The sequence below is a fragment of the Leptidea sinapis genome, chromosome 7 (assembly GCF_905404315.1).
Source record: "Leptidea sinapis chromosome 7, ilLepSina1.1, whole genome shotgun sequence".
Lineage (NCBI taxonomy): Eukaryota > Metazoa > Arthropoda > Insecta > Lepidoptera > Pieridae > Leptidea > Leptidea sinapis.
The window spans coordinates 13804972-13820864 of NC_066271.1; the positions used below are offsets into that span (position 1 = coordinate 13804972).

Genomic DNA, 15893 nt, shown 5'->3' on the forward strand with positions numbered 1-15893 from the left:
GGCGTTAATACTTCTCGAATACATCAGTTTTTAAATAATAATCACATGTTTTCGTAAAAACATCTTAAATTTATAATATACTAACTTTTACCCGCGACTTCGTGCGCATGCAATTATAGTTACTTTGGGCAGCATTTTTATTTTTAATATACTTTGTAAATAATACACTACAAACTGCTGTGGTTAATAAATTTTTAAAAGTTACCAACTATAGAACTTTCATCCCCCCTTTTCACCCCATACAGGTCTAAATTTGAAAAAAGCTAGAACAAATATTTATTTATTTCTTATCAAGTGCATAAATACAAAGTTTCATGGTGTTATCTTCGATAATGACGAACTTTCATACAAATTGCCACCCCCAATTTCAACCCCGCCAAGCCCGTTATTCGCGATAAAAGGTAGCCTGTGTCCTTTCTCAAGCTCTAAACGGCGGCGTACAAGTAATTTCATTAAAACCGGTTCAGTGGCTTAGGCGTGAAAGCGTAATAAACAAAGATTTATAAGAGATACATTAATTTGCACGCGTTTAGATCATGCAAATCGGAGCCCTTCCTTTCCACCTGCCTGTTTTCTTCCTGGTTTCGCTAGAAGCTCTGTGGCCCCTTATGTTTAAGTTTTACCATCTATAAATAACATTGTTTTGGTTTTAATTTAAACCTGTAAGCTGAGATGTGTCGATAGAACATAGCTGTTTGTTAGATGCTGGCAGGAACTCGATCGCTGCAGATCCATTAATCTCGCGGATGCAATGTTTTTTCGCCAGTATTTTCCGACGTTTGGATTGAGTTTGTTTACAGGGATTGTGGATTGATGTTTTTGTTTTTATGATGTTTTAATAAAATCGAGATTAAGCTGTGTTTGCTTTCATCTTTGACTAAAATATTATTTTTATTAAAGTTATAATTTGATTTCTACAAGTAAGTCACTTGGGTAAAGTGAACCTTACACTTTATGGTATGTAATAATCACCACCGTTCTGATCATTGTTGGACTACTGGCCAATAGTTAGAATATATGTAAATAATATAAAAAAAAATGAATATTAAAAATTATAAGTAAGTGCCACCTACTATGAATTATAAATATTGATATTATTCTATAGGACGTTTAAAGCGAGAGTAACACATTAAAAAATACTTCTTAAAGATAAAAGTATAAATTGCGTGTAATTTTACACTAATTATATTATTTCAATATTGATATTCTTCTATAGTACGATTAAATCAAGAGTAACACATTTAATGACTTCAAAAAGAATTCGAAAAGAATCAATTTGAGAAAATAAATGCATTTTATGCCTTTTATTACTTAAAGGTAAAAGTATAAGTTGCGTGTAATTTTACAATAATTATATTATATCGATATTGATATTCTTTTATAGTACGATTAAATCAAGAGTAACACATTAAGAAATACTTCTTAAAGATAAAAGTATTAGTTGCGTGTAATTTTACACTAATTATATTATATCGATATTGATATTCTTCTATAGTACGATTAAATCAAGAGTAACACATTAATTTAATGACTTCAAAAAGAATTCGAAAGGAATCAATTTGAGAAAATAAATGCATTTTATGCCTTTTATTACTTAAAGGTAAAAGTATAAGTTGCGTGTAATTTTACAATAATTATATTATATCGATATTGATATTCTTTTATAGTACGATTAAATCAAGAGTAACACATTAAGAAATACTTCTTAAAGATAAAAGTATTAGTTGCGTGTAATTTTACACTAATTATATTATATCAATATTGATATTCTTCTATAGTACGATTAAATCAAGAGTAACACATTAAGAAATACTTCTTAAAGATAAAAGTATAAGTTGCGTGTAATTTTACATTAATTATATTATTTCAATATTGATATTCTTTTATAGTACGATTAAATCAAGAGTAACACATTAAGAAATACTTCTTAAAGATAAAAGTATTAGTTGCGTGTAATTTTACACTAATTATATTATATCAATATTGATATTCTTCTATAGTACGATTAAATCAAGAGTAACACATTAAGAAATACTTCTTAAAGATAAAAGTATAAGTTGCGTGTAATTTTACACTAATTATATTATATCAATATTGATATTCTTCTATAGTACGATTAAATCAAGAGTAACACATTAAGAAATACTTCTTAAAGATAAAAGTATAAGTTGCGTGTAATTTTACATTAATTATATTATTTCAATATTCATATTCTTTTATAGTACGATTAAATCAAGAGTAACACATTAAGAAATACTTCTTAAAGATAAAAGTATAAGTTGCGTGTAATTTTACATTAATTATATTATTTCAATATTGATATTCTTTTATAGTACGATTAAATCAAGAGTAACACATTTAATGACTTCAAAAAGAATTCGAAAATAATCAATTTGAGAAAATAAATGCATTTTATGCCTTTTATTACTTAAAGGTAAAAGTATAAGTTGCGTGTAATTTTACATTAATTTATCCAGAAAATTATCGTTATTTATTAACACCTACGTGTCGCAAATTTTTTCCTTAGCGTAGTCACGGAAACTAATAATGAAATTTTCATCACTGTACATATAAGGATGTGCACGATTAATATAAGTCGGTTTAAATCAAGCAACAAAATCCGTACAATACGAACACTATCATTACATAGTCTGGTTTCGGCCCGGAGAAGTCGATAGCGTGTGATAGAGGCGCTGCAGTGACGTCACGATGAAGCCTTACCGCGCCGAGCTATTTATAGCTCCTTGGGCCGCGCACTATGCAACCCCCGCGACATACTTCCAGACGCAATATATGCGTACTACTAATCAATGGCTACCTTTTATAATGTACGAGACTCCTTGTCACGTCTAAAGTGCACTACGCTCCGCAATGGCAAATAAATTAATCTGAATTTGCGATCCGAGATTGATATTTCAATATTTTTCGTACTATTAGCATTATTATTGTCAATATCCGATTGAGAACGCTACCAAATTTCACCTGATTTGGTCCAGAGGATTTTGAGCAAATTGGCTGTGATGCACGAGTGATCCTATAAAGGTTTCTTTACGTAAAAGCATAGCGCAGATGCCGTCAAATGCTAAATGAGTCAGGTGCAAAATGATTCAATTCAAATGAGGAGGTTGCCTAAGAGGAAGATTGCAATTACGCTGGAAAAACTTTTGGAATATTTTCGTAACACCATGTAGGTATTGCAGGTTTTCATAAATATAAACTGGGACGCTTTTGTTTAAAGATATATGGTGAAAAATTTAACCATTTAAGATTTGCAGATGGCCTGATGGTGTTAAGCGAAACCTTCAGGTAATGATATAACAGCTAGAAGATAGATGCAATTTTAAAGGAATCACCATGAGAACAGATTACTCCTAATTGACGACGAAGGAGGTTGCCCATAAATGTACCGCCTCCTAGAATTGCATCAAATTCAAAGTTTTCTAGATGAGTTGTAAACATCCAAAGATTACCCCCCAGTTATCATTTTTGAAAGCAATACCGGGGTTTTGATATTATTTGATAAAACGTAACATAACTTCAAAATCAAAGCAATTCGTATGAAGTTCAGATGATAACTAGTTTATGTACAGTGAATGATATGTTGACATAACTGATCCTATAAACTACGAAAAGGTTTTCATTAAATTAAAATGTAGATTTCGATAATCACTTACTGGACCTACCAAACCAAAGACGGCCTAATTACCTATTTACCGATCTACTTAGTAGGCTTGCAGATTAAGTAGAGTTTCTTTATGGATAAATTATTCGTGGAAATGGTCTGGAGTTGCAAAGAAGTCTGGAAAAACCCGCAATATTCATTTGTTTATGGAATAGAGGACAAACGCGTACAGTGCGGTTTTCAAGGAGCTTTCTTCCATGTACTACAAAGTTGTGGAATGAGCTTCCTTGTGCGGTGTTTCAGGGACGATACGACATGGGTACCTACAAAAAAAGCGCGTATACCTTCCTTAAGGTCACCGACGCTCACATTCTCTTGCAACACCAGAGGAATCACAAGAGCGTTGCCGGCCATTTAGAAAAGGGTACACGTTTTTTTAAGGTACCCATGTCGTATCGTCCTGGAAACACCATGTTTTTTTTCTATGCCATTTAAAAAAATCTTCTAGATATGTGTTTTCCCGTGCTTGCTTTATGGCTGCTAAACGTGGGCCCCGTCTGACAATCAAATAAAATTTCTTAATGTGTGACAAAATAGGATGGTGAAGACGTTGAACATCAGATTAAAGGACAAAATGAATCTATCATTCTTCAGAGAAAGGTGTTGCTGTCATTACATAATATACTGAGGAAGAAACTTAAACGGAAATAGATTGGACACATACTCAGGAGTAGCCTATTAGTGCAAAGAAGGAGAAAAGGAAAGTAACGAAAGAGATGGGAGGACGAAATTGGGAAATGGTTGCAACAAGTTGGAGAAGAAAGGCAAGGAACAGAGTATTGTGGAAAACTTTTGGGGAAGCTCTTGCCAATGTTAAAACAGACACAGAACCGCCTAGCTCAGGGATGCTCAAGCTTGAACTGCTGGCGATCTACCTCAAAATTGTTAGACTACGATCGATCGGCTCTTAGAGGTTTCAAGTATGTGTGATGAAGAATTATCGTCTAGGTAGAGTGTCACGATGACATAGATATTTGTTTTGCGCAAAATATGCATTTTTTTTAGTCTAGGTAAGTGTAGGTCTGCTCTTAAATGTCAATGAAAAACTCATAATTATTATGCAAAATTACGAGTTTATTGGTTCTAAGCTTAGCTAAATAGTGACTTTGGATGTTGAAGCGTGACACTGCATGTCCTGAGCATACTTTTCATAAGATGTACGTAATTACCTGTATATTATTTTAGTTTATTATACCGGATTTTTTTCTCTAGATCGACTCAAAAAGCACTCGCGATCGACCTGTCGATCCCGATCGACCGTTTGAGCACCTCTGGCCTAGCTGCTAGTAATAAATAAGACAATAAAATTTTTAAGTTACATTCAGCAATAAATACTTAATTGTTTTACGAAGACCAACGAAGATCATTTTGAATAAGCGACATATTTTCGATGCTATTATATTTGTTTATACTGGCGGACACAACAGTAATAAATGTTTTATGAAAAAGTCCTTGATAGTGAGTTCGTTACGCTGACCATAAAAATTAATTTAAAGTTCAGCTCAAACACATAACTTTCGTAACTAATAAGATATTAGTATGAAACACTTAAGCATAGACATATTTGAAATCATTTCAAACCAAAAAAACAGAGTGACGCACGCAGAGTGATGTGATCAAGATAATATCGATATCGATCCGTTACGACTCATATGGCATTCTCCCTGCATGGGTAGATTATTACGCTCATCATCAGATGGACCACCATTAATAAATTGACATTTATGAATTCTTCGTTCAATATACGCCCACGGTATGCCATTTTTATACATTCTCAACACCCGGTCAATGCTTAAAATGGTGAAACCTGGAAAGGTCTCATTGTTAGCTAGAAGTTAGAAATCAATCGATCCATTTTCTCCTCGAGAGTAATCATGGAAGCGGTAGCGATGATTCCAAAACGCTCTCGGGCGTCTTAATGTTTTAACTTCTTATTTTACATTTACAATGCTATATATGACTGCCGATAGTCCCCTGCCGGCCGGGTATTGAGGTTAGGGATCTGCGCAGGATGGCGCGCAGGCATCAAGCCAGTTCACCCCTAACCCTCGGTCGACCTGCACGCGCCCCACGCTAACTTCTGTGCTTTATGTAACTCTGTGCCTACTGTGTCGCAAGCTGTGCTCTGTGCCAAACCTGTGACCGGATCTGGGTGAGTTTTGTTAGGCTGATAATTAGTTCGGTATCGGGTAGCTAGATGGCGTTAGGCCACCGCGTCATTATTGCAGTTGTTATATTTTATATTAATTTATTACATAACGCGATAAGTGAATAGTAGAGAATATATTTCATACAAATTACTAAGCCTTCCTTTTAGTACGACAAGTACCAACCAACCACTTTCTAAGCCTAATAATCATTTGGCTTGTGTATATTTATAAATATACCAGTAAGTCACCCTTTTCATCGAATACTTTATAGAAAGAGCTACGTCCCTATTTGTTACATTTTCTAAGATGTAATGCATTCTCGAAACTATATCTGTATTGTCTTAAATTTACAATTTGAATAGTTTTGATTTCGAAAACTTAAAGGGAAGGAAAGGAAGGGAAACAACAGTGCTAAAAATAAAACATATTAATTGTTATCTGTATGACCTCCCACCATAGTATACGCTCCGTAATTTCCGCTCGTTTTTCCCCAAATAGTATGCTTATAATAAATTATAGGCATACAAGCGCTCTACTTTGTGGGAAAAAATGGATACCTTCCGTCATTATCAAAGTAAAGACATATTATTATTCTATATCTCTGTTATAAATATTCTACTAGTTATAAGAGTACTACACCGTCCGTTTCTTAGTTTGTTACGCTATATATGTAATTAAGAAAATTAATATTTTATTTATCTTCTATATATATAATGAAAATGGTCTTTGTTTGAGGCTCTTTCACGCCTAAACCACTGAACGTATCGTCATGAAACTATCACCATTCGATGCGAAATTTATCCTAGATGGTTTATGGCTACTTTTTTTTTTCTTGTTTAATTTATTTCCCTTTAAAATTCGCCCCGCGATGCGGGCGGGAACGGCTAGTTATGTAATAAAATGAAAAATTAAAGCCGCGATCAGATACAAGTTTTATTGCAATCTCTTGGTAGGATACTTGGGACCGTTTTGTTAGCTATTTGCAGCCGCTTTTAAAGTCATTATTTTATTCAAGAGACATAATTCACCTTAGTTATCATTATGCCGAGTAATGACGTTACATTATTTGGTAATTTGATGCCGATATTTCGATCCAATTGCATAAATCGTGGTGACGGCGGAACTGCGGCGGCGGCGGCGGCTATTACACGCGTTTTAATTCTTTAAAAGTGTTTTATTTAAATGTGTAACACTCGCGTTAATCAAACAAAATACAATATGTAGCAAATTATATTTTTATATTAATAATTTGTAGTCTTTTAATTCATTCATAAAACGTTTGTGTTCTACTATAACATAAATGAATTTCTTAATGATACCACAGATTGGGAATGGAGTGACTGCCCTCAGGCTATTAAATAATAAGTTTAATTGTAAAATATTACTTTGTAAACATATTTATTCGATGAAAAAAGCTGAGTTTGTTGCGCCCATTCTTCTCAGGTCTGAGGCATTCATTTTGGAATGGTTGGTAGTTTTTTTTTGACTTTCAATAAGTGATGTCACATTCTACTTTGAATAAAAATATTTGAATTTGAATTACTATTACGATTGTTAGGTATCAATTATCCGTAAAAGACAATATTAAACAACAAAGAATTACATAGTTAAATGTAGATATTATTTATTTTATGTGATGAATTGAATTAGTGGGAATCGGTGCGTCTATCGTTAGCACTGTTTTATTTGGGTAAGCTTAATTGATTGATTTATGTATTTTACTAACTTCTATACGGTAGGACCGCCACGACGAAGAAATCGAGGCGCTACCTTCCTTTTGTGAAAGATTTTCTCGTATTTTCTAATATAGCCGTAGCTCAGCAGCACATTGAAAGCTAGAAAGAAGAAAGAAAGAAAAAATGTTTATTGACGTCATTGCATACATTCTGATAATAGTTCTTAAAGTTTTACTATTCTAATTGTGATCTAATGACGCCAATGGGCCCCCAACTCAGCATAGTTGTGGTTCCGAAAGAATCCACAACGCTGGTCTTCCGTGGAAACCCAGAGAGCGCTTCTAACGCGCAGTCCTAACACACGAAGGTATACAAAGTATTATATAAATTGTACCCATTCGTGACTGTCGCCGAATCCTTTTTTTTTTATGAAAATAAGGGAAGAGACAAGCAGGACGTTGGGTTGATGGTAATTGATACGCCCTGACCCATTACAATGCAGTGCCGTTCAGGATTCTTGAAATATACAAAAATTCTGAGCGGCACTACAATTGCGCTCGTTACCTTGAGACATAATATGTTAAGTCTCGGACCGAAACACAATAATGCTTACACATTACTGCTTCACAGCAGAAATAGATTTCTTCTATTCTGTTGTATTCTATTGTACTTTGGAAATGAGACGGGTCACACTGACAAATGTTAGTTTTCCAAGGAGTTGGTTTTACTATCTTCTTGTGCCGATGTTTTGATGCAAAAATTTTCACCCTATACTGTCACTACACTATCACCGAAGTCAGACAATGCCCACGTTGTAAAATTTATCGATTAAATAATGACAACTCATAACCAAGTCCTAGGTCATCTATCTATTTAAATACTAGCCCCCTTATTCATAATGGTCCGCTAACTTTAAACAGCCGCTTAGGAGTGTTTTTTCTCTTCTGACTTCAACTTCTTGGTCAATAGAAGAAGACAGAGTGAGAATTAGCAATGCTTTAAGTTAGCAGACTATTATGAATAAGGGGGTTAGTATCTACTATTTTAATTTGCCGTGGCGACATCTTTTGCTTTTGGATTTCTTGGAGTTCTTTTTCTCATTGGTTTTTTGCTTTTTAAGGACGAATACTAGGTGGACGGGCAGACGTTTTTTCCGTTAAAAACAAGATTTCATTGTAACTTTTAATAGCCCCTATGATTTTGCAAGCGGATGAAAAGTCAATAGTTGGAATCGGTTATTTTTATCAACCCAATCAAGTTTAATATGACAAGAATGAATATCTAACACATAATATTGGCTAGTAAATGAAAAAACATTGTCATGCTCGAAATTCCAACGTAATAATTTCAATCAAGAATTAATGGCTAAACTAAGTAAACCCTACTTTTAAAATGTGAATTAATATTTGTTTGTTAAGCTTTTACGCCGGAGCTACTGAACCTATATTCATGAAATTTGGTACAGCGATAGACTAGAGCTTGGAAAAGGACATAGGCTACATTATATCGCAAAAAAATCCACGGGTCCCGCGCGATTTATGAAATACTGAAAATCACTTCGCTGAGCTATACCTATATCAATAGTAGGTTTAGTTTGCCATAGCAATCTTCCTCGAAATAAGATTCATATAATATGTTAGAAACTGGGAGCGAAAACGGGAACAAGAATAGGACATGAGATAATCTTCAATTCCAAACTTGATTATTATTTTTAAATACCCTTTATCTACGCGGACGAAGTCGCGGACATCAGCTAAAATATTATAATAATGATAATTTGATAGACTTTTTCATGCAAATGAGCATCAAAGTAATTAAAATCATTTATTCGATTGTCAGGCGATTAGATGTAAGTAAATGCTCGCCTTCAAGACTCCCAAACGTCATATTAGTGTCGGAAGTAAAAAAACATTCGTTATCTAACTCATAAAGGTTCATCATCGATAACACTGTGGTGCATGCAGAGGATCAGATTGCGGTTGTTTCATTGTCAGTATTCTAACTGAATTTGAAAACTGATAATTGTTCCTCCATTTTAGCCAGGACTTTACGTTTAGTTTAGTTTTGAACTTTGGATTTCATTAAAACAATAACCAATATATTCTTTACGTTTTTCTACAATAAATTTTTATGCATAAAAAGTTACAACTCTCCGAGTTTTGAAACGAGCAAGTTGGTTTGCACGTATTTGCTTAGGTTCGGAACGGCGTTAGTGTGAAAAGTTGCACCCTAGCGTAGATTAGGAACGTGTCTTTGTGGAAGCCACTTAACACGGTCACTGTGGAGGCGGCATTGTTCTCGCTCGATTTTTATATTGTTTTACTGGCAGATCTGAGGGTCACGGGCCAAGGCTTGCTCTTATCTTTTTTTATTGGTATGAGCTGACCAGCTGATGTTTAGCAACATTGTTTGACTATAAGTCGTAACGCATGTCAAAACGACCTATAGCGTAGCATTTCGCGATGCATGATTGATTCGGCGCCTTTTTCTGCTATGAAGCAGTAATTTGTAAGCAATATTGTGGTTCGGTCTGAAGGGTGCCGTATTTAGTGAAATTACTGGGCAAATGAAACTAAGATCTTATGTCTCAATGTGAGGAGTAGAGGTTGCTCAGATTTTTTAGGGTTTTCAAGAATCCTGAGCGGTACTGCAATGTAATGGGCAGGGCGTATCATTTACCATCATACTGCTTTTCTCAGAAAGAAAAAAAAATGTATAAAGTAAAAATATCGCACTGCACCTTTCAACCAGAGTCTTAGTGGTAGGAATGTCTCGTGTGATTTTGTTTATATAACCGACGGCATTTTATCAATAGATTGTCGATTAAGATATTGATTTAAGTTAAATGAAAATTAATAATAACATTCTATTTGAAACGAGAACTTTGTCAACACTTAAAGTGATTCTTACAGTTGGAGACTTCTTTGCACAGCATCTCGGCTGGCTGGGTACCACAGATTTGCCTTTGTCTGCCGTGAAGAAGTAATGTGCAAGCATAACTGAGTTTTGGTTTGAACGGCGCAGTAAATAATAATAAAAAAGTATATTTTTGGGCTAATGTGACTTAACATCTTGTCTCAAAATGACAATGCCAATCCTGAGCGGACGTATCACCTTAATTAAGGTCTTGCTCGTCTCGTCACTTCCCAACAAAAATATCTTATACGTTGGTAGGGATCTCTTCGTGTGCGTGTCCAACTCGGCGAGCCGTTTTATATTTGAATCTACATCAAGTGAACTATCACTGAGAAATCAATTCACTTCCGAAACCAAAACGTTGTTGATTTTAAGGAAACTGTATATTTAGTTTGTTGAAAATCCGAATTAGATCTACTTTCAGTGTTTAAATCTCTGTATTTATATGATTGTTGTTTCATTTAAGCGTAACATATCATTAAAGTAAATTACAACGTACGTAATGTGGAAGTTAATATCAGACGCATTTAATCGTCTTCAATGTTAATTATTTCTTGTTTCATTATTCCATCCTATACATTTTAGCTAGAACAATGATCTGTGTAATATATACTTTTAGAACTAATGTCCCAAGAATTTCAATACTGTTTTTTAAAAGTCTTGGTACTTTCAGTTTAATTTGTTGCGACATTTTAAATGAAGTTGATTAGCAAAATAAAAGTACCTAATAAACAAGAAGGGTGCTGGAAATAAAAGCTTTTGTGATTTTAATTCAACGAAACACAACCCTAGTGCAGGGTGTACGTAGTTAGCTGTAATGACTGTCCAATCATAGGAATTAACTCCTAATGACCGTATCAATTAGTCGTAGTTTAGCTTGCATCCGCCAGCTCCCTCGAGGCAGGGTTGCCACGTAATGTCCGCTAGTTACTTGTGACTGAACTTACTCGATTAGAACTGATTGTTTATTACTTCGTTTTGCCATGCCACTATGTCTTGGTGTAGCATTTCTTAGACAGGAATTGTTAAGAAACGCGGGATCTTTTAAAAATGTAATCAAAATTTATTTAAGAAGTGCAGATGGTAATTACGAGATTAGATTGTTATAACCTGTTCATTCGCAAATTCCTTATATCAACAAATCTATGCTATGAATGCGTTGTTACTTGATAATTAATAATAGTAATATTTAATGAAATGGTAAATCATTGTCCAATTGTTGTAACCCTTCTTGAGTGAAAATCCGCTAAGATTCGTCTTCAATCAATTTGACACGCCTCTACACAAGGCTTAGTCACGTGCCAGAATTTGGCGAGTCAAAATCTCCTGAGGATGCCTTGTGTAGATGCGGAACGTGTTGAATTTAATGAATACGATCTTAGCGGATATACACTCAAGATAACTCAAAAAAAGTTGGATCGTTATGGATTTAAGCAAAATAACGTCTAATTCAATAAATTCGGTAAATCATAAGAGAAACTGCTTCATGAATGTCAGCTGTATGAACTGGTAATACCTTTAAGTATATTTTCATATACATTTGGCGTAAGTAGGGACCAAGGGTTCCAAGGATTTGTATTATTTTATTACATGGAATTTTTGGGGGAGTAAAACTTGTTCGTGTTTATCCGAGGTTTCACACAAGAATAGCTCCATAACTTAGGTCCTGTTATAATTATTCAATTTAAGAGTACACCTATAATATGGAAGGTATTAAATTAGATAACTATATGAACATTTTCTACTACGATATTACTGTGTTGTTATAAATCTTGTAATACATAGACTGTTCGCGAGGATATTAATATAAATATGCTTTTATTCCACAGATATAGCAACTGGCGCGCCGTCGCGGGTGAGTTTAAGTGATACTTTTCAAAGAAATCTTAATTTAAACTTGTTCCAACATGGCTACCGATGACGGATGAGTTGGGTTGGTTCATTCACTTTTCGTTTCATAAATGTTGAAGGCTTAACCTACAGAAAGACGCAGAAGGTCCTTAACCTTCTATTAAATGGCGTTAAATGATCTATATTTCTCATATTATATGGTTTGATTGGTATGATTTGGTTTGCGCAATGTCCCAATTACCTGTTGTACGAGTACAACGGATTGCTGCGCGTATAAGCCACACCTATAGGTATCGTTCTATTTTAAATGTTTGCCCTTAGTTGGAATGATATTTGCATCGAATGAATCCTTCTATATAAAACGTAGCATTTTCCTTCCATCGTAGCGATCTACGTAGCTTCTCACGGTGCACATTATTAACCGTAGCAATATTGTAGCATAGTTCGTAGAGCGTAAGTTGAACAATCATTTTTAAGTTGGGAGATTATATTCATGTGTTACGGCCTACGGTACGTTTAATTTTTTCAACAATTTTAAAGAATTTAATTCTGTTCCCGATAAAAATTCATGTATCTGTTAATTTTATCCACTATCACTAATGGTAGAACTGACTTAGTGGGTTTTAATACATCCAAAAGTACACTGCGTCTTTCTTCTTGTTTAAATTTTTCTTATATATTCCAACAGAACAGCGGTATAGTTGAATGTATGGAACTTACTAGTAATGTCCCACACAATCGATTGTATTTCGCTACCTTAGTAGGTAGTTTATTTTAAAATAGACATATCAAGTGTTATACATATCCGGTATTCAGTTACGTATAAACAAAAGCTGAACAACAATGGTATACTCACAAGAAGTGTATTTTTTAATTCCTCGACAAAGTTGTGATAGCGAGACAGCCTATAAATAACTTGTGAAAAGTTACGAACAAAAGAGGATTAATCTTAGTTGCGGGCAGAAGTTTGCGGTGCCGTGTCGCTCATGGTGCCTCGGGGAAATTTCGTGTCGCCATTTATTCATGAAACGTTTTGATCTACGATGCAGTTGTATTGGTTGATATTCAGAAATTATAAACAATACAAATTTAATTTAGACGATGCGGGATTTGATATTTTGAACCCGCGTTTCACCACTCAGGATATGCCTCAGCGCCTTGATCACTTAGCCATACGTCCGAATATCCATAAATTTTGGTATTTTTTTTAATGAAATTAGGGACGAGACGAGCAGGACGTTCAGCTGATGGTTATTTATACGGCTTACCCATTACAATTCAGTGCCGCTCAGGATACTTGAAAAATCCAAAAATTCTGAGCGGCACCACAATTGCGCTCGTCACCCTGAGAAATAATATGTTAAGTCTCATTTGCCCAGTAATTTCACTAGCAACGGCGCCCTTCAGGCCTTACAAAATACAGAAATGTTTACACATTACTGCTTCACGACAGAAATAGGCGCTGTTGTGGTACCCATAATCTAGGTCGGCTTCCTGTGCAAAGGAGCCTTCCACAGCTCAATCACTTAAAATATCTAGCATAATACTTTATTGGTGTGAAAGGCTTACCTAAGTAGTTATTATAGTTTTATACTTACATGGGTTACAGCAAGCTATAAAAGTAACTAACACGACCAGCACTTTAAAACAAGGCAATTAATTAGCAAAAAATAATTTATCTCTTCCATTTTGAAGTTGGCGCTAAGTTAAACATAAAAATTTACGACCTCCCAAATCGATATTTAATGTCCCAACTTATTTACTGTATGTTTATATGGTATAAATTTTATAATTATTAAATTACAAACTAAAATATATTTATCCCACCCACTACAAATATTGTAGATAAAATTAATTGCTTAATTTTTAGTTACCATGTTTTAAAGTCTATGTATGTTGGAGTTGGTATTTATTTGTAAAAAAAATACACATTTTCTCATGATAATCATATTGTATGGACACAATATATTAAAATACGAGTATTAACGAGCGCACTAAAGTAGTAATTGACTAATTGTAAAGGGGGACAATACCATTTACATGAAAATATAGGGAAATTAAATATTGACACGTACTCCTTACGTGTCATGGAGGTTCTACTAAGTCCAAACTGGGCTGGAAACATTATTGCCTACATCCCAGCTTCATCGTCAGATCGGTTCCATGGAAATGGATATGATCTTACTTACATTCGGATATATGCTTCAACCTGAGAAGAAAGGGCGCAAGAAACTCAGCGTGCTTCTTCTTGTTTTTTTAAGTCTCGTTCCAATCAAATTTAATATCTAAGTAGACTGAGGTAACATTTTAATTCCCTTTAAATTTGATTGGTTATAGTGGCGTACATATCTTGTCTGTATCCGTGAATGTAGTATGCTCGGAGTTTCGAGATCGAATCAGGAGATCCTTAGGAGAAACAAAGTTACTTACATAGCCCAGATGGTTGCGATACAGAAGTGGCCGTGGGCAGGGCACATAGCTCCATGGACAGATGGCGGTTGGGGCAGTTAAGTCCTCGAATGGTGACCACGTACCGTTGTGTTTGTAGTGTCGGTAGGCCTCGCTCAAGATGGACCGAAGATCTGGTGAAGATCACCGAAATAGGTTGACCGATCGTCATGGCGATCGTCGGGAAACATATAACTTTCAAAACGATCCATAAATGATGAGGATATGAGGGAAACAACATACAATTGAATTGATAACCTTCTCGTTTTTGTAGTCGGTCGATAAAGAAAGGTCTTAACACAACTATGGATATTAAAGTCCTTCACAATTTGTGTTGAATTGAGAATGAATTTCTTTCATTAAATAAAAACCAATTATCGCACTTTGTAATCAGTATCATTGTAATCTCATATAATTTTATCGATACAGTTACTAGCTCCGTTGAATTTTATCTTTCAATATCGAAGCGTACTATCAAAATCGATGAGAGAATGGCTTTCTTCAAGCTAAAAGCGCTGTGTAACTTTGCTGTGGGGATTAAAAGTGAAGTGCCAAGTTGCGACGTGTTGCACAAACCAATTGGAAAATCTAGACGAAATTATTTAATACTTCATTGTTAGATAATTTAATAGATTCTGAATACATCGAAAAAAATAGCGTTCAACTGTAATTATATATATATATATACATGTAACTTTATTGCACACCTCAAAATTAATATCCTTACGACTGAGCCGCGCTCGGATTTTTAAGAATGTACAAAACTTGAGCATAAAAAAAACTATTAGGATTCGAACCGGGGTCTTTTGCTTTCCGGATCACCCAATGTCCCATCTAAGTCTGTATATATCTTGTATATAGTACTACATTTTTTTTAATTGAAACCTAGCTAGATCGATTTATCGCCCGCGAAATATACAAGAATTGTTCGTTTAAAGATATAAGATTAAATATTACATAAATCAAGAATACATAACAAGCAATAGGCGGCCTTATCGCTTAAAAGCGATTTCTTTCAGTCAACCTGTACTGGCGAAACTGAAATAAAAAAAAAAAATATTGAATTAGACTCTCTTTTGAATAAACTGAAATCATTTGTATAAACTGAAATAGTTTTAGTTGATAAGATAACAGTAGGTGGTGCTCTTAATATACATATAATTTAAACAT

The 15893-nt window shown here is 34.5% G+C and overlaps 1 protein-coding gene across 3 annotated transcripts in view; it reads left to right on the forward strand.

Moving 5' to 3' along the window:
* Positions 1-15893, forward strand: part of LOC126965302 (stress-activated protein kinase JNK) — a 111783-nt gene that overhangs the window by 7856 nt on the left and 88034 nt on the right. Inside the window, exons 1-2 of one of the 3 annotated variants that reach the window (XM_050808834.1) lie at positions 5723-5834; positions 12254-12279. The exons of 1 other annotated variant lie outside the window; for it this stretch is intronic. The gene's annotated coding sequence lies outside the window, so the exon portion shown is untranslated. Of the gene's footprint in view, positions 1-5722; positions 5835-12253; positions 12280-15893 lie in introns of those variants that run through there. One more of the 3 variants, XM_050808833.1, reaches the window with a different exon arrangement.